At 44.3% G+C, this 25,095-nt stretch overlaps 1 long non-coding RNA gene across 2 annotated transcripts in view; it reads right to left on the reverse strand.

The window, feature by feature from the left end:
* Window positions 1-25,095, reverse strand: part of LOC123579995 — a 297,127-nt gene that overhangs the window by 252,625 nt on the left and 19,407 nt on the right. The window contains exon 1 of one of the 2 annotated variants that reach the window (XR_006703058.1): window positions 7,792-8,170. The exons of the other annotated variant lie outside the window; for it this stretch is intronic. This is a non-coding gene — a long non-coding RNA (uncharacterized LOC123579995). Of the gene's footprint in view, window positions 1-7,791; window positions 8,171-25,095 lie in introns of those variants that run through there. 2 annotated transcript variants of the gene reach the window in all.

Here is a 25,095-nt window from a genome sequence, read left to right on the forward strand (position 1 = left end):
CAAAAATAAATAAAGGTTAAAAAAAAAAATTTAAAAAGACAACAGTTGAGAAGCTCCCTACTCTTCTTCAGCTTCTGCCCGGAAGCCATCTTGCTTGTTTTTCCAATTTCTAGGTTGCCACCTGCTTGTCTTCCTGTCGTAGCAGAACAGAAAATTGTCCCGTGAACTAGGCGAAACGTGGAGAAAATAAAGTCTAGTCGACATAACAGGACAGTCGGCTTAGAATTGTAATGTTCCTTTAAGAGAGAAATCGTGCCCAGGCTGCGCCGCGTGTAGAACGTAGAGCTTTCCTGAGGTCTGCGATCTCCTGGTATCAGAAACGTGGAGGAAGTGTTCACTGAGTCAGTATTTCCAGAATCGGGCAAATAAGAAAGTCGCCTGCAGAAAGACCCTCCACCGCATCAATGAAAGCGACAGTTCTGGAAGGAAACAAGTTGTAGGTGTGGCAGTAAATAATAAGCTTCGTGCCCTTAAATAGAACTTGGAATCATGTCTTCCCAAAGAGTCCTCTTGGGGCTTTGGTGTTTTAGTGACAGTTCAAGTTCACGCCTTCGAAAAGTTCCAGGGCAACCCCCAAGTCCACGATATCCCCTTTGAAAGAGTATACCAAATTTAAACATGTGTGAATTATTCACTCTCTTCAGGCCCCAGTATCGATACATTTTTATTTAGAAAGAGAAAGAAACAGAGCTCAAATAAAATGAAAAGGAGTAATACAAGGAGAGCAGTAAAATTTGTCATTAAAGAAAGAACAGACAAGGCTCTAAGTTTTCAAAGGACACAAAACACTCAACCTTTAATTTACTCATCAACATTGTATTTCCTCAGTGTCTACTATGTAGAAAAGAACCGTGTCTGTGACCTCACGTACATACTAAAAAAGTTTCTCATATGCTTTTAACTTTCTTAAGTTCATCTGTAGGTGCTCAGAACAAAAGGCAGTGTCAGTATGGAATATTCCACCAATAGGATACCAAAGGAGCATATGCCCGGAAGTGTGAGGTAAAAGATATGAACCTCCTGTATATTGTAGGGGAAGGGTCTCTATTTTCCTCTTGGTATGAGCGACCCTCTATTTCATTGAATAAGGATGCATATCTGTGGTTCAAATAATGAAACAGCAATTGTTTTCATTGCCAGAGGTCAAACTGGCTATTCTGGACTTATTTAGGGTTGATAAAGGTCTGAAATCGATGGGAGAGTTGAGGAATCCTCAGGTGTCACTAGAAGCAACTTAAGTGTTATTATAAGCAACTGTCACCTTACAGATCAGTAACATATACCTAAGTGATTTTACTGTCTAGGAACAAATCTCCTGACTCCTGATAAAATTCAGAGCTAAATGGATGAAATAACAATTAAAAAAAAGAAAAGTAAATCTATTTACAATTTTTGAAGGCCATGAAGAAAAGAAGACTCTGCATATGTTCCTAACTCTGACCATTGAAAGGACCAAGAGGCAGACATGACTCAGTAGCAATGAGCACACTGGGCACCAAATCTTGGCTTCTAAATGCCGTTCTCTAATAAAAGAAACCAGGAACCCTTGGAGAAATGGCTGACTCTGGAGCTGTGCAAGCAAAGTAATAGAGGATCCTGGAACATCCGATGGTACCAACACACCAACAGGTCAGAAGGACCCAGGAGTCATCCTTAAATGATTCCCAGGTGCCGGATCTCAAATACTTTGAGCGTCAAAATAATATTTGTATTATTCAGTAAAGTATATATATATAACAGTAAAATCTGTTGAATAAAATAGAAAACCACATGAGTCTGTAATGATTAAAAAAAAAAAAAGTAGATGCAGGGGCTGAAATTTTCATGAAGAATGGAATTGTAGTAAGCAAAATAATGGTCCCAAAGATATCTATGTCCTAATCTCTGGAACCTGTGAATCTGTTGTGTTACTTAGCAAGGGATAATTTGAATTGCAGAGCTTCCAGAAAGAAACACTGTCCTACCAACACCTTCATTTTAGCCTTGTGCAACCCATTTCAGCATCCGTTCTAACGTACAGTATTGTATAAATCCCTGTCGTCAGAAGTCACCAAATTTGTGGTAATTTGTTAAGGCAGGAATTGGAAACTAATACAGAATATTTATACAGTTTCAGAGTCCCTCCTTATGGGATGTTTGTAAATTATAAAAGGAAAAATAGAGGGACACCTGGGTGGCTCAGTCAGTTAAGTGTCTGACTCTTGGTTTTGGCTCAGATCACAATCTCACTGTTTGTGAGTTTGAGCCCCACCGAGAGCACAGAGGCTGCTTGGGATTCTCGGTCTCCCCTCTCTCTCTCTGTCTCTACCCCCATTCACACGCTGTCTCTCTCTCTCTCTCTCTCTCTCCAAATAAATTAATAAACTTAAAAAAAATTTTAAAGGAAAAATAGTAACATTTTGGTGGTTAAACCTAGAAGACACTGCTTTAACTGAGTGATCACAGTTAATATCGCTAAGGGTAACACGTGTTGACATCGTGTACCTCCTGAAGTGATGCACTGGGAAAGACAGAGCACCATTCCGGTGGAATCCTCCCCAATGCTGCACCACACTGGTCTACCCAAGACAAATCTTCAGACAAACCCAAGTTGCGGGGCATTCTACAAAATAACCATCTGGTACTCTTCAAATACGAAAGACAGTCAGAAAAAGTAACCCAGATCCAATGAGTCTAGAGGATAGAACACGCTAAATGCAATGTGGGATCTTGGATTATATCTTGAACCAGAAAAGGGGCCTCAGTAAGGCAGTTTGGAATTTCAAATAAGATCTGTAGGTTAGTACTGACTGAATCAGTTTTAATTTTTGGTTTAGATTGTTATACTGTTGTTTATGTAAGATGTTAGCATTTGGAGAATCTGAGTAAAACAAAGGTGCCTTCTGGGAAATCCGTGTCCTATTTTTGTGATATATTAAGTCAAACTTTTTCTAAACAAAAAAGTTTAAAAAAAAATGTGGCAGCAATATTATGCTAATACGGTCTGGGTGTTCCAACTACCTTTTATTTTTTATTTAATTTTTTTAAACATGTATTCATTTTTGAGAGACAGAGTTGAGCAGGGGAGGGACAGAGAGAGAGAGGGAGACACAGAATCCGAAGCAGGCTCCGGGTGCTGAGCTGTCAGCACAGAGCCCAATGAGGGGCTCGAACTCATGAACTGTGAGATCATGACCTGAGCCAAAGTCGGACACTTAACCAACTGCCCCCCAACTACCTTTTAAAGAACCCGTTCATTTCTCTCTTTAGAGAAGTCACTTCAGTGGGTGTCCACGTGTCTTTAAGTTTTGGTGATCTCTTTCAACCAGTCAGCCAGGACTCAGCAAAGTGTTCTGAAGTATTATGACAAAAAGCAAATATTTGCGAAATCTGGGTACTTCACATGTATTAAAGTAAAAAAGCAAATATTTGTAGCATTCGCATGGAAGTCTTGGTTCTAGAGAGGTTTTCCCTAAAGAACAAATAAATGAGGGGCGCCTGGGTGGCTCAGTCGGTTAAGCGGCCGACTTCAGCTCAGGTCATGATCTCGCGGTCCGTGAGTTCGAGCCCCACGTCGGGCTCTGTGCTGACAGCTCGGAGTCTGGAGCCTGTTTCAGATTCTGTGTCTCCCTCTCTCTGACCCTCCCCCGTTCATGCTCTGTCTCTCTCTGTCTCAAAAATAAATAAAGTTCTTTAAAAAAAAAAAAGAACAAATAAATGAGAAATACTCAACCAAGAATAAAAAAAACATACGTGTGTGTGTGTGTGTGTGTGTTTGTCTCACACACACACATATATCCTTCCACTCCTGCCCTCTTCTAGGCCATTCTTCATATAAATTTTGAACACTCAAATTTTGTCATATCACTCCACGAGTTTAAAGCTTCTTGGTTTCTGGGGCCCCCGGGTGGCTCGGTCGGTTAAGCCTCCACCCTCGGCTCAGGTCATGATCTCGCGGTTTGTTGAGTTTGAGCCCCGTGTCAGGCTCTGTGCTCACAGCTCAGACAGAGCCTGGAGCCTACTTCAGATTCTGTGTCTCCCTCTCTCTCTCCTCTCTCTCTCTCTCTCTCTCTCTCTCTCTCAAAATTAAATAAACATTAAAAAAAAAATTAACCTTCTTGGTTTTTCCCATGGAGCACAAGGCCCCGCATGGCCACGCCCTGGTTGCATCTCTGTCTCACCGTCCACCATCTATGTCCTCACCCACTAAGTCCCAACACACGGGCCTTTGTTCTGTCCTTTCAGTGGGCCAAGTTCTTTCCCACCTTCATACTCCACACACACATTTCTTCTGCCTAGAATGTTCTTCTTCTCCTAACCTAAGTAAATAAATTGCTTAAGGGCAGACAACTAATAGACAACAAAGTCAGGATTCCCATGCCCTGTTAATAAATCGTGGTTATTTCCGAAGAATGAATCATTAGCATTAAAAAGTATCACGTAGATCTATAATACTGATAAGGAACATAGGCTTCCAAAAAGATTTATATACACACCTGCATACACAATTAAAGCTTTTTTAACATATGAATTATATAGTTATCTATTACATACAAAAAAACCCAAAACATTTTGGAAAGATATATTCAATGGCATTACCAATGGTTAATTTGGGGTCAGCTTTACAATTCAACCTAAGGAATATTATGGCAATGATTTTAAACTGTGGCTAAAATGCCTTGTAAATGTTGAACTAGATTTGCCATTGAATTCGTCAACCTACCATCACCAGAAACAGTGGATGTGAATCAGCCATTGGATTCCATGTAGCTCTTTGCTACAGAGATGAAGGTGGGCGGGTGGCGGGGGGGGGGGTCTCTTATGCTTCATGCTTACATATCAATGACGCATGAAGGCCATCAACATCTCCTACTGAGGGACCACCCAGAACACCACAAGGACCCTTCAGGGAAGCTCAGTACAGGGTAGACTAGATGTGATCCCGTCGGGGAAGGCCGGCAGCCTCATCTGATTCTGAGATCCCAGAGCCGTCATGAATGTCCGTATTGTCCTCCTAACATAGTGAGCTCTTCCTCACCAGCCTTTACGGTGAGGACTATCTATGTCTTTACATATCTCGGAAGAGTTGGCTCCCTCTCATCCTTCATCCTGCAGGTGATGTACTGCTCTTGAAAAGATACAGTCCACAACAAACCACATTCATTTTCTCCGGGAGCCCTCTGTTAGCACATGCATTCAACTTTAACCCAAATGAAACTTAATCTTTACGAATGTAACTACTTAGTACCTTCTACTCGGGTGTGATGCTTAGACTTTAGGCCAGATGTCAGCCAATGCCATGCCTGCCATGTAAGAAAGTATAACAATACATGACGGGGGCACCTGGGTGGCTCAGTCGGTTGAGTGTCCGACTTCGGCTCAGGTCATGATCTCGCATTCCGTGAGTTCAAGCCCCGCATCGGGCTCTGTGCTGACAGCTCAAAGCCTGGAGTCTGCTTCAGATTCTGTCTCCCTCTCTCTCTACCCCTCCCCCACTCACGTTCTGTCTCTCTCGGTCTCTCTCTCAAAAATAAACACTAAAAAAAATACATGATGTAACTAACGACATATAAGACCCTTTTTTATTTCAAAATTGTATCTTGGGTTGGGGATGGAACGGAAAAGAGGCTCTCACATCACAGGGCACACTTTCAGGGACTTGCACCAACTTTTTTGTTCCAAATAAAGTAACTGTCCAAAAGAGGTTCTGGCATCTTCTGGCAAGGCACTATCAGATCATTCTGTTAAATTCCTCCCTAGCATTTATCACTGCCTGAAATTATCTTGTTTTTGTATTTGGATAAAAGTTGCTACTCGGTAGATATATATGGGAAGGAAGGAGGGAGGGAAGGAAGGAAGGAAGGAAGGAAGGAAGGGAGGGAAGGAAGGAAGGAGGGAAGGAAGAGGGAATGGAGGAAGAGGGAATGGCAGGCATGTAGGAGGAAGGAAGGAAGGGGGGAGGGAGGGAGGGAGGGAAAAAGGGAGGAAGGGATTATAAACTGTGTGTAGGTTCCAGTTAAAGCTAATTAAATTCAACAGACCACCAGGGAAAAGAGGAGTTACAGTACATATTGCCTTTTTTCTTTCATCTAGGAGTTTAAAATCTTTTCTTTTGGGGTGCCTGGGTGGCTCAGTAGGTTAAGCGTCCAACTTCAGTTCAGGTCATGATCTCGCAGGTTCGTGAGTTCGAGCCCCATGTCAGGCTCTGTGCTGATGGCTCAAAGCCTGGAGCCTGCTTCGGATTCTGTGTCTCCCTCTCTCTCGGCCCTTCCCCCGCTCGCACTCTCTCTCAAAAATAAACATTAAAAAAATAAATAAAATCTTTTCTTTGCTCTTCAGTGTGAATCATTTGCATTTTTTATATACATTTAAAAAATAGCTCTTTCACCTGGAAACCTTTAACAACTACTCCAATACTTTTCTCATTTTTTTTTTTTTTTTTTTTTTTAGCCATAGATTCCTGTCTCTACACACAAAAAAATTGTAGAAGTCCTATAAATAAAACAGATGACCCACAGCTGTTTTGGCCAAAGCCTGGGGTGAAAGTCTGGACATCCAAACCACTCAGCAGTCCCTGGGTTCCTGAATGCCTCCAGCATCCACACCTGCCACTTGCATCCAGAGAACAGTCTGGAAATCACTGAAAGCTGAAATTTCGAACTTTACTTTCAAAATACAAAAGAGCTTTAATTAAAATCGCTGTATCAGCAGTTCCACATTAAGCTTCCATTTTATTCCAAATGGTTATGATTTGATTATGAGCCCACTCAATCGGGTGGCTACGCTATGTTTTTTTTTTATAATTAGATAACAGAAGGTCTGAACACCAACAATATCCGTCTTAGCCATCGGTTTTGTACCATCTTTCTAGGCGGCACCCTGATACCACTGAAGTATGCTGACTTTTTTTTTTTAACTTTTATGCAGATTTGCATGTATAATAAATCCATGATATGCTTTAGCATTAGTTCTTCAATTTGAGGAAATGCTGATTTAAAACATAATTGAACAAATTATTCAGTCAAGCATAAGAAGGACAAAATTCTTCCTCCCATAAAATTTTCAGGGACATTTGGACAACGACAGCAAGAGTTTAGTGAAATTTGCTGGAAATCCTCTGGCTCTCCTAATTTTTTTTTTTTTCTTCTCTCCCAAATATACCATTATGAAGTACAGACGCCCAAGCAGAGACTGTCCATTAAAAAGCATCTCTCTAATGCAATCTTTACCAAACTTTTCTGGAGCTACGATTATTACCTCAGAACCCACAGCATGAATTTTTTACGACAAATTTGATGCTCTGTAAGAGGGATTGACAGGCCTGGAGACTGAAGTCTTCTGTTTAACCACAGGCCCGGGTGAAACACAGACAGAGGCAGAGAAAAATCTTCCCTGCTGCCCCGCCTCTGCTCCTCAGCCTTCCAGAGGAGACACTAGTAGGGAACAAGGGGCCGCGGTGGCTCACACCGGGTTTCATCACTGCCATTTCATGGGCCCACTTTGCAAGGATGTAAGTTCCTATCCACGTGAGGGAAAGACCAGGGATCTCCCCACACCGACGCCCTTCCGCAGACCAAATCAAAACCAATTGCTCAGAGCCCTGTGCCAACCCAAAGTGGCGTCTCACCAAACACGAAGAGAGAACCCAGAGCAGATGAGGACAGGACACGTCCACGTCACTCCCGTGGAAGACAGTGCTAGAAATGAGCCTTCACGTTGATAGTGGAGCCTTGGGCATTCTAACAGAAAAACTTGTTTCTAACCCCGAGAACTTGAGATGACCAAGTCCTGTGAATAAAATCTCAAACTTACCAACAGTTGGAGTCGCGACCTCTCCACAGGATTCCTCAGTCTCGCTCTATTGACTGGATTAGCTCTTTACTGGGGCAGGCAGGCTGTTGCGTGTATTGTGGGAAGTTTATTTAGCAGCACCCCTGGCCTCCGGAGGAAGCCAAGAGCACCTGCCCCACTGTGGCAACCACAAGTGTCTCCAGACGTGGCCAGACGTCCCCTAGCACTTGAAATCGTGCCCCACTGGACCTCTGCTCCTGGATATTCCGGGACCAGTTCCGTTTCTTCAACCCCGAGATAGGCACAGCTGCACAAAGGTCTCATTTATTTTTACATTCTCTTCTTTTAACCATAGCCCTAGGAGGACAGTTCCAAACACATCGTGTGACAGACATGGTATTATACACATAGCTGGGCTGGGCAGAATTTGGCAACGAGCCGCGGGCTCTGGGCTGTCTTCTGCCCTTTGTGGGGGTGTCTTGCTGTTTTACAGTTGGTTGAATTATGCTTGGGTTCCCAGGCGGAGCGGCTGGAGGAGATCTGATGAAAACCACATTGTTTGGTTCACGGAATGTGATTTACACCCCCTAGATACTGGATTTTAATTTGTTATATATGTCTATTAAACTCTGCCTTCCTCCTCCCCTTTCTTAGGATGAAAAGCAGATTATTTAGTGCACAATCTAAAAATCGGCCGGTTATTAAATTTTCCTTTTCGTTTAGTTTTGAAGCTTTTATGCCTCTGAAACTTATTTACATGCTGTATATATTAAATAAAGTGTAATCCATAGTACTCATAGGATTCAAAAAATGATGAGGTGCTCTTCCGTGGTCTCCAAGCAGCGTCTACCTGACTCCTCAAAAGAGGGAGACATTTATGGCATTGATCTACAACTCAGGGATCACTTCCCCCAAAGTGGCAACTTACACCCATATTAGGGAAGGACACAGAGGCAGAAACAGAAATGGTCCATATCTTCTAAATCACCCATGGCCATACTGACCTCTAACACCATAAAATATAGCCCTAGGAGATGCTAATAAGCAAAACGCAAGTACTTGTATATTATTGCATATATCATATATTACATATTTTATGCTTTATTCAGCAGCATGCTTAGGAAGCAAAGAGAAAAAAAAAGACAGGAAAAGCCACAATACTACATTTTCAGTTATAGTTTCCTTGCAAAAATTAAGTCAACCTTTAGCATTCTTAAAAATAAAATGCACTAATTTGCATAATCATTAATAAAGTACCGGATTGCTTTCGTAAATATGACTGCCATATATTTAGTACCTACTATTACGGGAGGCACATGATATGTTTATTTATTTATTTATTTTTAACATTTATTCATTTTTGAGAGTGAGAGAGACAGAGCATGAGCACGGGAGGGGCAGAGACAGAGGGAGACACAGAATCTCAAGCAGCCTCCAGGCTCCGAGCTGTCAACACAGAGCCCGACGCGGGGCTCGAACTCACGGAGTGTGAGATCATGACCTGAGCTGAAGTCAGACGCTTAACCGACTGAGCCACCCAGGCGCCCCACGTGTTTATTTTTTTAATTCAATGCTCACAATGCCTTGGATTAGTAGGTATATTGAATCCTATTTTGCAGAGGAGAATAAAGGTTCAGAGAGGTTCACTAATTTTCCTCAGGTCACACCGCTAGCAAGGACCAGAGCTGGGATTTGAATCCAGCCTGGGTGACCCTATTGTGCAAGCTGGATCTACCTCATTAACCCACCTCCTTTTCTGATCAACTCTCTGAGGCATGAAGTTGCTTGAAACAAAGCCAGTATCTCGGGGAAAAGACCAGGTAAACCGCGTGCTTAGGATCTTGGGAAAATGCCATCTAAACAGACTCATTAGCATTTTTTTTTTTATTTTTAAAAAGGTCCTGTTCTCAGATTCATAGAAATTAATAATGACATACACTATTTTGGTTTGCAAAACAGCAGAGTGCAAAACATTCCTGGTAATCTTGCTCCTCTGCTGCCTTCTGGGCGCTCGTCTTTCCATGGCTCCCCCTTGTAGCCCCGTCCAAGTTCACACGCATGTCCGCCCCTCCCCCCCCACCTCTCCCTCACCCAACCTCAAAGGCCATGATGCAGCCTCACTGAAGCACTTGCAGTTCCCATAGCCTCCTGGGCCTCTTTCGGCCTGTATCATGCTCACGCATTCATTGTTCAATTTGTGTATCTGATGCCTGTGCCACGGTCAGTGCTGGGGAGACGGAGGTGAGGAGGACAAAGGTACTGCCCTCGCGAAGCTTACGGTCTATCTTGGAAGAGACAGACAATGAATGAAGAAACCAGTAGAATATTCGGCACTTCAGACAGTGGTAAAGACTTTGGTAGAAAAACAAAGCTGGGAACAGGATCAGTGAGTGCTGGAAGGCAGAGAGTTCCCATAAATTTTAAAAAGGAGAGCCAGAGAAAATGATCCTGACGAGGTGGCCTTTAAGAAAAAAAAAACAGAAAGAGGTGAGGGAGTGTCACCGACTCCAGGGGCAAGGGGGCCCATGAGGCTGGTGTGGAGTGAGCCAAGCAGAAAGCACTAGATAATGTGGTAAGGGCTGGGGGACAAAGGTGCCACATAAGGGCTTGACAGCCTTTATGAGGGCTGTGACACTTACTCTGAGTGGCATAAAGGATCTCTCCATGTTCTGTGCCTTTGGTACCTTGGAAGCTATGATCTATCCGTAGCATCTGGAACCATCTTACATGCTCATCGCTTTTTACGCAGGGGTTGAAAACTCTGTCTGGGGGACCAGAAGCTACTAGTAATACAAAAGGGGATTAGAGGGGGCTGCTTGGTCTAAGCAGGGTTCCAGTGACCGCTGTTGTATAAAACATGGTCCTAGGCCCAAACATCACCCCTGTCTGGGCCTGCTGTGCCTCGTGGGTCACCAGGGTGGCCTCTGTTGTTGCCCAGCATCCGTTTCGTGAACGGATAAGATGCTGCAGTGTGGCCTTTTTGAGAAATATTGCGAACGGCAAGAATATTCTAGAAATTCAGTATCAACCTACATGAAGGCTTCTGTTATAGGCGGAATGTGTCCCCTCAACACTCCTACATTGAAATCTGCCCCCCAGTGCGATGGTGTTTGGAGGTAGGGCCTTTGGGGGGAAACTGAGTCGGGAGCACGGTGTCCCCAGGAATAGGATTGATGACCTTAGGAGAAAAGGCAGAGAGCTGGCTGTCTCTGGTTCCTGCCGTGTGAGGATACAATGAGAAGATGGCCATCTGCAAATCGGGAAGTGGGCGCTCACCAGAACCAAATCTGCAAGCACCTTGATCTTGGCCTTCCAGCCTCCAGAACTGTGACAAATAAATTTCTGGGGTTATAGGCCCTCCCAGTCAGTGATTTTCTGTCGTGTCTGCCCAAAGTGACTGAAACCCCTTCCATCTCACTGATGGATCAAAAGTTTAAGAGTATTTTCTCTAATGTACTATAGCCTAGCGTGTTTTGAAAAATGATGCTTCCTACATCCGGTTTCCCAGAGATGACTGCATTGTCCTAAGGTTAATGAGACACTGCCTTCCTCTGAAACACCTCCCAGGCTTCTGCAAGAGCTGCTCCCTTAATGGAGCAGGAGGAAACCTATATATTAAATTCACTTAATTGTCACTAGAAAGGATTGCTATCTTTAAATGCAGCTGTAAACAAAACAACAACAACAAAAAAAGAACTTTGTTTAAAAATGAGCCGAGTTAAGCGTAAGTGTGGAGAAGATTTTCTGTTGGCTTTAACTGGGGAAATGCTGAATATGCAGAGATTTTTTTTTTACATTAATAATAATAGGAAACGGTAGATAGTGGCACCTCAGCACAATTTTAATTTAATGAGAAACAATAAAATAGTTTTCCAAAGGGGCCTATTTAGGTCCAAGAAAGGGGGATATTAAAGTTCCAAGATTTATTCTACTTACGTTAAGGTATGCTGATACACATTTTCTCAGGCTATATTCTACTCACTGATTAGATCTCCCTCTTTATAATTTTCTTACTTGTAAGGGAATTAGATTGGTATTTTCCAGGCCAAATAACTTTTAGACAAAATATTTAAACTGAATCAATTCATTTCCAGCACAAGTGAGGTTGATCAAAATCCTATATCACTCAGAGAGCTCCATGAGGCATATTTTTAATATATTTAGATATCATTAAGTGCAAAACCATGGGAATCAACTCTTACAAAATGGTTTTTAGAAAAGAATTGAATATGCATAAAACTTCAGGCAAAGTACGATCTTTGAAGTAAGCTCCCCCCACCTTCCTGGTGTTTTTCAGATTGATTGCTCTCACTAACCAACAGGCATTAGTCATTGCCACGTTCAGGCAGTATGCCATGTGAGGATGGTGATGATAATGCTGGTAACAAAGGTGGTGATAGCTGACATTAATTGAGCCCTTCCTACTTGCCAGACACTGAGCAAAGCACATTGTATCCCTTGCTTAGCTTGATCTTAACATTCATTATGTGCTCAGATCTGCATTAAACGTGTAAAGGATCTTCCAATGCCTTGCAAGTTACACTGTAATCTCGTTTGACAGATGGGGAAACTGACACCATGAGAAGCTGAACAACTAAGAATCACCCAACAGGATTAGACTATCCTTAGGGAGAGGTGCTCACCAACTCTCCCGGTTGGGGGGTGGGGGGACCTTGGAACAAACAGATTGGATTTGATTTCGAAGAATAAAGCCTTGTGACGTTCTTGTATAGTCATGATGTAAATTCACGTTGCTTAAACGTTCTCTCTGCCTTCCAGAAACACGAACTCTTAACATCAATGCTGGGAGAAGGGAGTAGCACAGAGGAGGCACGTCGTGAGATGAAGACACAGAAACAGCCAGCCCTCCACCAGGGAACAAAAAAGGCCAGTGTTCAGTCCTTTGTTGGGCTGAAGTACAAGCTCTTTTCCAGAGCTCACAACGCCAGGAGGTAAGGTCTGCTCTTCATTCAATAAGGAGCCACTGAGGTTTCTAAGTCAAGGCACGGTATGGTCCGGGCCACCCCATAAAGGGTTCGATTTAGAGCTGTTCATAAGTTAGCACTGAAGAGCACAGACTCAAAGTGTAGAGATCCCACTGGAAGATGTCATGGAAACCCCACGGACCTGGAACATAAGGAGTGGCGGCAAGAAAAGAGGCAACACAAAGAACAAACTTCAGAAGACGCAGGGCCAGATTCTAGAAAGCTGTGTATTTTCCCTGATGGATTTTAGGGTCAGGGCCAGAGGCTGTAGAAAGTCTGCAGAAACCAGGGTGAATCCCAGCTCTGCCACTCTCTAGCGACGGGGCCTTGGTTGGGCAACTGCTCAACCTCTCCGAGCATCTGTTTCTTTATCTGCAAAAGAAAGGTAGCTGTGTCCTCACTTCTTCGGGCTGTTATTAAGTTTAGCTAAGTACATAAAGCGTTTGGCACACTGCACAAATGTGAAGCAAGCACTCGCTAAAGTCTTCCTACTAATGTCATCAATGGTTTTGTTTCTGTCAATACAAATAAAAATATTTCTACATTCTTTTGAACAATCCCTGCTTACTAGTTAGCAGAGAAAGGAGGGAAAGAAATCAACAAGAGCTCCAAGGAAAACCCCACAAGGAATCTTCCTTTTCATTCCCTTGCACTTAAAATGTCCTGCGTGAAGGCACCAGGTGGGGGTCCACTTTGGTGGCCGGACAAGAGCCCCTGATCAGAGCAAATGAATAAATGAATGAGTGCACTACAGTTTAAGGCTTAAATGTGGTTTATAATCTGGCCAGCTCTCATCCCTGTGAGATAAGTGTCAAGCTGATATCTATCTAACCTCAACTAAGTTTCAAAAGCTGGAGAGAGGGGCGCCTGGGTGGCGCAGTCGGTTAAGCGTCCGACTTCAGCCAGGTCACGATCTCGCGGTCCGGGAGTTCGAGCCCCGCGTCAGGCTCTGGGCTGATGGCTCAGAGCCTGGAGCCTGTTTCCGATTCTGTGTCTCCCTCTCTCTCTGCCCCTCCCCCGTTCATGCTCTGTCTCTCTCTGTCCCAAAAATAAAAAGAAACGTTGAAGAAAAAAAAAAAAAAAAAAAAAAAAGCTGGAGAGAGCGACTGGTTTTAAACAATCTTCAGCAACATGGTTGAGCTCTACTATGACGCCCTCGTCCGTGATGCCATGGTTGTGCGACCCGTCCAATGCCATCACTACGTCAGTGACGTTTCCTGAGACCCGTGTCCAAAAACTCCAATAATAGCTAGCATTTATCCGGTGCTTACAGTGTGCCAGACATGGTACTAATTGGTTCACACACAGCTTTTCCCTTGAGCAAATCCAAGTCAAAACATAAGCTGTAAAATCAAAGTCTTCTGTTTCTCTTTCTCCATCTCTTCCTGCTCTAGGACAACCAGGTCCTTCTGGGAAACTTCAATACAGCCTCTTGCTAAACAGACGGGGCTGACCGCCGGCTTAAACCTCAGATAACTGTCATCACATTTATAATGGAATCTAAATTTGTTACAATGGTCCCGAGACCCTACGTGATTTAGACCCCACCTGGCACTCCTATCTGCTAATGTTTTGCATTTGCAACATGCCCACTCTGCCTGGAGAGCTCTCCCGCTGGACCTTCCTCCCCGTGGCTAGCCCCTTCCTTACCCTTCACAGTTTCGCTCTCAAATGTCACTTTCTCAAAGAGACCTTGCCTCCTTGCCCACTTTTGAAAGTACTATAACACATTCCCAGAGGTGCCTGGGGGATGGCTCATACCGTGGGCCTCTGTTTCCAACTGCTCAGCATGTGCTAGCTGGAGATCAGCCATGGTGGAGGTATTTACACCAAGGAAATCGACCAACACTACAAATCAGGGCTTCTTCCTCCTGGAGAACCACTTGTCGAACGTTTACCGGCGCACCACTACCTACTTCTGTTCTCTGTTACTATTTAACACGTGGCTTCTCAGTTTCTTTCTAGCAGGCGCCACTCGGAAATCATCTTTGCCATGTGTCATTTACTTTCTTGTTAACTTTTCCAGCCATAATTTCAAGAGGGCAAAGACATTATCCAAATTGTTCATTGCCATATCCCTAACACTCAGATGCCTGCGTACAAAACGTTATTTTCTTATTGAAGGAATGAATTGATTCCATGCGCATTCTTTGTCTTATCTGACCCACTATCTTTAAGATTTCGGAATTTCCTAATGGGTCTTTCATGGTGACGGTATTTTCAACCCAGAATCTTCCCGTAGCTGCAATGGAAGGATGATTTAAAACATCATTTGCTAGTTTTCCTACTCTGTAATAGCTGTTTGGAAATTGTGAAGAGTTCACCCTTGTCTCCTTTCATTCCAGAGTTCTATGTAGGAAAAATGTCTCCCTTCTGAAGGGCACTTACTGTATAGTCCCTTTGTTAGGATAACAAGACCATCTGGCCCCATCCATCTTGTTGCAACTTGATCCTGGGTTAATTGTACCCTGTCACTAGCCAAGATTGACACTGTATGTTTTCTCTCTTCACTAAGTCTAGTTCATTATGGAGACAGCTTTGTGAAGACTCAAATTCTTGAGGACTTTTTCACAGCAGCGTGAATGGGACCAAGGACTTCCGCTGGGGTTTTCCAGGTGGCCCAAAGATTCAGTGAGTCATCAAAAGTAAGATATGAGAAGAGACGTCGGCCATAAGAGGAAAGAAGAGATCAGGCCTTTGGAAGGTTGACAAGCAGTATCTAATGGGCAAAGGGGGAGAGGAACAATTAAGCAATCACTCTAATTGATTATCAAAGCATGCCAGATGATGTCAATGGGAAATACCATTTAACAAAATGATGGCATATTGAAGCGGTACACACGGGGCCCCAAATTCCAATGCCTGGAGGAGCTAAGCAGGTAAAGTAGATTTTGAGGCACATAGGGTATAAAATAATACTGTGGCAAACTGAATACTCCCCATCCCTCTAAAGGGGGCAACACATACCCAGCTCCAGCCAACTTCTGCCGAGAGGCAGCACGGAACCTATAATGTCAAGTTGTTATGGATGCTGTTGACTGCCTCCCAGTTCCCACCCTCTCCTTCTTTGCACATGTAAGCCCGTCCCCCTACGTGACTCAGGGAAAGGTCATCCTATTCTCATTGTTCCTCTAGGTCTAGAACCATACTGGTCAAAGCCAGTTAGGAAAGTTCTGTTTCCTTTTTCGGTGATTAGCATAAGAACGGATGTGTGACACAAGTCTAGGGGATGAGACTTAAGGGAATTAATGCTGGGAGCTCCAAAGAAACAAGAAGGGACAGTCTTTCTTCCACCGGACAGACTTGTGTCTCGCTATAATGCCAGAAACTTCTGTTGCCGTCTCACCCCGCAGAGCCCCGGGGGCATCTGGAGCAGATCCCTGAAACGCCACACCTGGAGCTTATTTCATCGGAGGTAACAAATTCTAATGGTGTAAACCAGTCTCAGTTAGGTTTTATTTGTTACCTGCGGCCCAAAGTACCTCCGGGTGGTATGCCAATCGTCCAACTTTTCCAGAGAAATAACAAATCTCATTTTTTGTAATTCCATGTTTTAAACTGTGGCTGTGAATTTTTAATATTGTACAGGAGATTTCCCTCCCGGCCCCCTGATTAAAACAACACAACACAGAACAAATTTCAGTGGGGGTGGGGTGGGGTATTTGTTCTCAACTCGTGGCCTAGCTTGACACCTGCACCCCCAGCTCTTGGTGGAATCTACCCCCCATGACACATCCCAGGGTGATTTTCGGTTCCTGGAGCCTTACGTGTTCCCTCACCACGGATCAAGAGAACCCTCAGCCCTGCATTTCCGAGCTTCCCTGTCTGCGTGATTTAGATAGAATATCAATATCCAAATACACCATAGTGTGGTGCTCAGCAAAACTGATGTGGGGCTGTTGGAGAGAAGACCTCCAAGAAACGGAAAGGTTTGTTAATTAAGTTTCTTTGCCAGAAAAAGGTCACGAAAATGAGAAAATACTTACCTTATTAAAGTCCAGCAAAACCAATAAACTTGAATTACTATGTATATTAACATGGTTAGTTCTGCAAATATGATCCGTTCTTGTCTTCTGAGCTCTGCTTGTGCCTTGCTCCCTCTTGATACATACTCTCTCCCATCCCCTTTGTCCGTCCAGGGCTCAGCTAGATTTTAAGACCCAGTGCTCAAACCCACAAACCGTGAGATGATGACCTGAGCCAAAACCGAGAGTCGGATGCTTAACCAACTGAGCCACCCAGGCTCCCATATTCTTACTCCCATATTCTATATGCATATTCTTACCCATATTCTACACTCCCATATTCTTATGTATCCTCTCTGAGATACAGTTTCCTCATTGGGAAAATGCAGATTTATAGTTTGTGGGTCTTTTTGAGGATTAAGTGAGGTAATAAGAAATTTCAAATATATTGAATCCTAACTATGTAGTAAGACACAGTTCTAAGCCTTAGGTGCCTTATTTCATTTAACCTTCCAAACAACCCCACCAGGGAGGTACGATCCTCCTCTGCCAGGCTAAGGAGGAGACCGAGTCCCTGAGAAGGTAGGAAATCCAGAATATTCACAGCACCAGTAAGGGTGGAGCCAGATTTCGAAGCTACATTCCTCCGATCCAAAAGTCTGTGTTTTTGCTCCTATTCCGATTCTGTACAAATATCAATTACTGGTGATATGCAAGTTCTGGGATATAGTAAAAGCCCAAAATGTGCTAGCACACGGCCAGAGGCAAGGCATGTTAAAACATCCAGCCTAGACCTTGGAGCTACAGAAAAATTGCTTTCCTCTTCTTGTATCAATAATGATCAACCCTGGGGCGCATGGGTGGCTCAGTCCGTCAAGCATCCGACTTTGGCTCAGGTCATGATCTCATGGTTCGTGAGTTCAAGCCCCGCATCGGGCTCTATGCTGACGGCTCAGAGCCTGGAGCCTGCTTCTGATTCTGTGTCTCCCTCTCTTTCTGTCCTTCCCCTGCTTTCTCTTTCTCTCTCTCTGAAAGAAAGAAAGAAAGAAAGAAAGAAAGAAAGAAAGAAAGAAAGAAAGAAAGAAAGAAAGAAAGAAAAAGAATAATCAACCCTGTATTAGCATCAGAACTTACGCTAAGGACACTGAAATGAGTCCCACCTCAGAGGCTCCTGGGCCCTCATAGCAGAAATTCAGGGAAAACAGCAGCTCCAGATGGAAAACCCACCAGATTGGAAGCAGCCCCTAGAGTCATAGCAACAGCCGGGGCAGGAGGGACGCCTGGCACCTCCACTCGTCCATGGCAGTGTTCTCAAACCTGGCCACCTCTAAGAATCACCGGGGACACCGTTTTCCAACTAACACAGATACCAGGGCCCCAGTCACAGAGATTTTGATTTCATTATTCCGGGGTGCACCCGCGTGATACCGACAGGCCCCCAGGCTGAGAAATCCACCTGACCACAGACTTGGCCTCAGTGCACTCTGACCCCTTTGTGGCCTGCCCTGCGGACCTTCGGCGCATCCTTTTTTTCTCATCCCAAATGCGGCCCCAGCGGCACCTGGCACTGAGCAGGCCCTGCAGAAATATTTGCTGAAAAAAATGATCAGTGAATGTTGAAGCTTGCTCACCTGAAGTGCCTCATTTACCCTCGTCTATCCCCTAAGAATCTTCCACTCGCCTCTGATGATCAATAGTTCCCTTGCCTCCCTCTGGAAGTCTAAACACTCAGAAAAACTGCAACACCATTATTTAACCTGGCCCGGAACGATGTCAACTCATAAAAGTGCTAATAGAGTTTAGGGTTCACTAACTCAGTCCTCTTCGGGGAGACAGTTCTCCATAGGTTCCTCATGTTTCATGTTTCTGCACGTCCAGTGAGCAGAGGCCCTAACAGCTTTTGTTCTGGACTATCCTTTCCAGGATGTTCATATAGCACACAGCCTTGAAAGACAGAAATAGTAGCACCCTCCAGGCAGAAGGCAGATTTGTTTCCTGGCCAGTCTAATAAAGATAATGCCCTTCTCTGGGGCACCTGGGTGGCTCAGTTGGTTAAGCGTCTGACTTCAGCTCAGGTCATGAGCTCATAGTTGGCGAGTTCGAGCCCCGCATCGGGCTCTGTGCGGACGGCTCGGAGCCTGGAGCCTGCTTCGGATTCTGTGTCTCCCGCTCTCTCTGCCCCTCCCCTGCCTGTGCTTTGCCTATCTCTTAAAAATAAATAAACATTAAAAAATTAAAAAAAAAAAAAAAGATAATGTCCTTCTCCAGGGCAAAAATGAAAGTTTGCTAGCAGCTCCCTTATAAAAGATCAGCTTTCCTAAGCTGTGGGCCCCTTAGCTGCGTTGCAAACCCTATACATGTAGCATCTACCTGGGCCATTCCACTGGGCCCCCGGGGACCTCGGAAACAAGGGGAACCATCGCAAACACACAGCTCATACCGTCGGCTGTGCTGAGTAATAAAGTCCACTGTCTCTGACTCCAGGACAGAAAAGACCAGACCCTTCACCGTCCTTGACAAACCGCTCTACATCTTTCAAGATGCCCCTCTGTGAGGCTCCTTCGACTCATCAGACTACGCCCTCCCTGTGCTCCCCAGCGTTGGCGCTGAGCTTTTTCCCTGGGCACACTGGTTAGAATTACCAGATTATAGGTTTGTCTTCCTCACTAGACTCAAAGTTACCCTAAAATAGACACCAGGTAGTATTTACGAACAGACCTGATGCCAGTAGCATAAGGTCCTTAGTACATGACCTGCTTGTCCCCATCCCCCATCACTCTCCGCCTCCCTCACTCTGCAGCACACTAGCCTCGTAGCCCCAGAGCTTTGTCCCTGCTGTTCCTCCAGCCCAGAATGTCCTTCCTCCTGATTTGCACATAGCTCACTCCTCCGCTTCATTCAGATCTCTGTTTCCCACCACTATTTAAGCTCCATGAGGGGCTTTGTCTGTTTCACTCACTGTCATAACTTCACGCAAAGCAAAAAACCTTTCTAAGAACAGCGTCTGACACAAAACAGATACTTGATAAATAGTCTTTGAACAGACAAATGAATTAAAGGAGAAAAACATCTAGTGCAACACTTTGCATATAATGCCCCTTCTGGAAAAGTAGCTTCCATTAATGTAACTCTTGTAGACATACAAATTTTAGTCACTAACGGCCAATACACAAGATGTGATATTTCTATATTTCTCAAGATTAAGCTTAATCTGCTTCAAACGCCCTCTGTTAGGCAGGTGAGAAACCCAATCTTCATTATCAGGAGGGGCTCTCGAACCCTCTCTGGGATCAAGCAAGGACCCCAGGAAGTGGACACAGCTCCAAACATTCAGAACATTCAGAAAAGGGATTTTTGGGTTTTAGATGATAGCTGTCACTAGTGATACATGCTGTGCCCCCCAAAACACACACACACACACACACACACACACACACACTCTTCCAAAAGTATCATATCTGTAGAGCACCCCAGATATCCCCTCTAAGATTTATCCACCTCCTGGGGGGCACTGAAAAAGCGGGACCTGACCCATCCGATGGCAAAAATGCAAAGGCAAATCCCCTCCACCAGCTCCGAGGCTGCTCCCCAACCTCTCTCTCTTCCATCTGCTCCCGAAAGTTCTGGTCTCTACCTCCTCCAGTGCAATACCCTTCAAACAACTGTAGATTTTCCAAAATTTAAGCTTGGAAATTTTTGCCTTTGGCCCTACAGCACACAAGCTGCTGTAAAATGCTAAATGAGGCATTTAAACAGACTTGTTGAAATTCAACCAGGCAAATTCACAGTCTCAGTTTCCCTTCTTCACATGGCAGGGGAAATATATCAGAGAGACTAAAATACACAGTGAGACCCAATAAATTGCCTCCCACATTACAGTCAGTGTGTGTGTGTGTGTGTGTGTGTCCCAGCGTTTAGCACAGTGCCTGGCCTACAGGTATTAAATAAATGTGAAATTCACCACTGAATGAATTTAACTTATCTAAAATAAATAAATTGACCTAAACAAATGACCTTTGGGGAAGACATTTCCCTAGAGATGGTTTAATCTTCTAGATTCTCTACTCTTCTCCACTCTTCTCTGGGCTCCAGGAGACTGACCTTCTGCCTTCTGGTTGGATTTGCTTAAAGGGCGATGAAGGCAGGATATCTCAGCAAGAGAGAAGAGTAAGATGGAGGTATTAATTCTTCCCACCCCTGGTCAGTGTCAGTGACATCAGCAAGAGCTGGTTTCCCTGGTTCAGTCAGTGTTTGTTAGGGCCTGATTATTTGCATACACCCTCAAAATTCCTATGTGGAAACCCTAATCCTGACCTGATGGTGTTTGGAGATGATTAGGTCATGAGAGAAAGCCCTCACGAATGGGATTAGTGCCCTTATAAGAAGAGGCCAGTGGCGCCTGGGTGGCTCAGTCAGTTAAGCGTCCAATTCTTGATTTCAGCTCAGGTCATGATCTCACGGATCGTGGGTTCAAGCCCCACATTGGGCTCTGGCAGTGCAGAGCCTGCTTGGGATTCTCTCTGTCTCCCTCTCTCTCTGCCCCTCCCCAGCTCCCTCTCTCTCAAAATAAATCAACTTACATCAGGTGCTGGAGTCTGAGGTCCATAGGGCAGGCGGTCAGGAGGAAGATGGATGGGAAGTGGGGAAGACAGAGAACAAACTGAAACCCACAAGGATGAGCTGGGGCTCAGACAGAGAGACCGAAGCCTGCACAGCCTCTTGTCTGTGACGAGGTTAACCACAGTGACAAGGATGCTTGGTGGCTGTAGGCCCTGCGTCCCAGAGCTGGACACTCACCTGGCCTGGGAGCCCAGAAACTGGAAGAGACCCCCAGAGACGGGAGCGATGACAGGCCCAGCTGCTGTCTCCAGGCCAAGGGAGTGAGTCAGCAGACCAGCCACAGTGGCTCCAAATCCCACAGCAGATTCTCGGGGGCCCTCCTTGACCGCACAGCTCCACAGAAGGGGATTCTGGGAGACGTGGTTCAGCCGGGCCGTGCTAACACATCCGAAGCCAGCACCTTCCTCAAGGAAAGCTCACGGCGAGGCAGGAGCCCTACCCTCCCGGCCAGAGGTTCTCTTGCAGGATCTCCCTCCATCTGCCCACCCCAAGACATTGCCCCGTCCCCTGTGGTGTCCACACGAGCCACCCAGGCTGCCGGCAAGACAGCCTTCTTCTGTACATTCTCCTCCAATTTCCCAGCTGGAGCACATCGTCTGTTTCCTGCTGGGATCCTGATGGAGAGTACACCCACCCTTGGTGCAGACGAACAAATAGAACATGAATTGGTTGATTTATTTGTCGCCTTTCCCTGCTGGAGATACATCTGTCTAAAGATATTAACTGGGCATCGACAAACAGAACATGAACACGCCAGACGAAAGTGCTAGGGATGCAGAGGTGGACGGGAGACCTGGGTGCCTACCCTCCCACGGACGGTGTGGAACGTACCTACCTCTGCTTCCCTTCCTACAGCCTCATGGGGTAGACGCGGAACCTGGGGATATTCGTGAAGTTTCCAGAACCTTTAGAAGAAAGGCTAATGGTGGTTTATGAAACAGGGTTATTGTATTACTGCATCTCCAAAGATATAGTTTATTTTGCCTCACTTTTAAGTATAAAAGAAAAGGGCGGGGGGGGGGGGTGTTAGCATGAACCCGGGTGAAATGGCTGACTGTGTGCAAGCCTCTTTCCATAGAATATCTGGTTTAACCCCCGTGCAATGTCACAAAAAATAGTGAGCAGAAATTGTTAACTCTACTAGGGTCAGTGGAGAAACTTAAGACGGGAGAGGTAAAGTGACCCACCCAAGGTCACACAGCTAACAAGGGATGTAAATGGAATGTTTATTTTTGATCTGGGCTCTACACGTGGGAGGAATCATGCTGGATGCTTTATTTTTGCAAACCTCACAATGAGCCTCATAAGATAGGTTTTATTACTACCTCTCTTTTTTTTTAAGTTTATTTATTTTGAGAGAGAGAGAGAGAATGAATGAATGAATGAATGAATGAATGAATGAATCCCAAGCAGGCTCTGCTCTGGCAGTGCAGACATGGGGCTCGAACTCATGAACCGTGAGATCATGACCTGAGCCAAAACCAAGAGTCGGGTGCTTAACCGATTGAGCCACCCAGGCGCCCCACTACCCCTCTTTTTGCGCAAGAGGCGGCTTCCGGGCAGAGAGGACACACAGATCCTGGGCGGAGGAGTCAGGAACTGAACCCGGTTCAGCCTGATCACAGAGCCCATCATCCCGTTACCCAGCAGAACCCATAAAACACAGCTGACATGGCATTTGTTAAGGCTGTGTTTCATCCCGGAATATCTTTCTCCATAAATACACAGAGAGATCTACATATCTGCAGAGATATAGCCCCACATATCCATTACGTTCCATTCAACACATAATACTGATACTCCATCTCACGGTGCAAGCTGTTCTATTTCTAGCATTGAATTATTTGCTTCTCCCAACCTCCATTAACCAAGTTTGGGGAGAAAAAGCTAGCTGCCACATAAGTCTTGATGAGAATAAAGTCTCTTTATTACTATTATTATTCCCCTAATGGTCTGTGCCGTATCGTACATAACTTTTTAGGCCTTCATAAAATCCCGTTGATAAACATTTGACAACTTGTTACGATTTTAAAACTTTCATTGCCAGATCTGTGCCGGCACCACCGGAATCTAACAACGTGATATGAAGGCAGCTTTCGGCGGTGCAATAAAGAATTTTGCAGCCACTCTCGGTTCCTAATTTATGACATGTGCGCTGATGAATGATCAAGATTCACTATTTGCCATTATAAGAAACAGGCCAACCAATTCATAATTTTCAGGAAAGCTGGTTTTAACAGCCCTATTAGTTTCACAATTCCGACTTTTGTAAGCTTCAATTTGTTATGTTTAAGTTATTTGCTCTGAGGAGTTTGAGTGCTCTTACCGGGGTCTTAAGGTCTATTTTTTCCAAACAGAGTTTGCAGAGAAAGACAATGGCAGCGCTGAAAAGTTCAATTAAGATAAACTCTACAAGTCAAAGGAAAAAGCTGTGGATGTTCGTTCAAGTTGAAAATACACAGAGCCTTTCTGCCCCTCTTCTGTTTATTAAAATAAATAAATAAATAAATAAATAAATAAATAAATAAATAAATTATATATATATATATGTATATAATATATATATTTATATGACTGGAGAATATATATATACACACATACATATATATATATATATATATGAATATATATATGACTGGAGATTATTTGTGTTGTAGTCTATGAGCCACATTAGAGTTTTTAGACATTTGCTAAGCCAGATTCTGTTTCTGAACTTCATGGTATTAATCCCTCTGTCTAGTGAGGGATGGTTAAAATATTGAAAAGAGCAAGGTAGACGTATTCGAAACTCACATTTGATCTGGGTCCATATCTGTTCCAACACATAAGCTAAAAAATAGGTTTTTAAAAAAAATTTTTTTAACATTTATTTATTTTTGAGACAGAGAGAGACAGAGCATGAACGGGGCAGGGGCAGAGAGAGAGGGAGACACAGAATCGGAAACAGGCTCCAGGCTCTGAGCCATCAGCCCAGAGCCCGACGCGGGGCTCGAACTCACGGACCGCAAGATCGTGACCTGAGCTGAAGTTGGACGCTTTAACCGACTGAGCCACCCAGGTGCCCCTAAAAAATAGGTTTTAATATGTGCCTTAAATATGCATGAATATGTACAGAGCCCATCCATAGTCGTGCGTTCGTTCACAAAACAAGTGATTTTTAAACACCCAGTACAGTTGGTGACAGACTAGAGGCTGCAGGCCTAATTCAGCCCTCTGCCTGTTTTTCTAAGGCCTAGAAGCTCAGAAGGATTTTCACATTTTTTAATCAAAAAAAGCAGCATGTTCTGACCTGGCAAGAGGATATTAAATTCAAATTTCATTGCCTCTAAATAAAGTTTTATTGAAACACAGACACACACACTTATTTACATGTTGTTGTGGCTGTTTTCACACTACAGTGTCCAAGGTCAGTCGACTCAACAGAGTCACATGGCCCAGAACGCCTAAACTATTTACTCCTCGGCCCTGATCCGTTTTATTCCAGGAACTGGAGACAAAAAAAAAAAAAAGAATGGTAAAATAGAGCCAGCTCTTCCTTCATTCAGGGCAGCAGTAAATACATCAAATGATTATAAGTGCTATGGAGAAAAGCAAATCAATAAAAAGTAAATCAAATACAGACTGATAAGGTGGGTCGAAGAGGTGACCAAGGTGTCATTGCCATCAGGGACATGATTTTTGAAACAGTGATTCAACTGCTGGTGAATTTCCAAACAAAACAGAGTACAATTCTCCTTCCATTTATGCAGTGTGTA

Source organism: Leopardus geoffroyi, chromosome A3 (genome assembly GCF_018350155.1).
Source record: "Leopardus geoffroyi isolate Oge1 chromosome A3, O.geoffroyi_Oge1_pat1.0, whole genome shotgun sequence".
NCBI classification, from domain to species: domain Eukaryota; kingdom Metazoa; phylum Chordata; class Mammalia; order Carnivora; family Felidae; genus Leopardus; species Leopardus geoffroyi.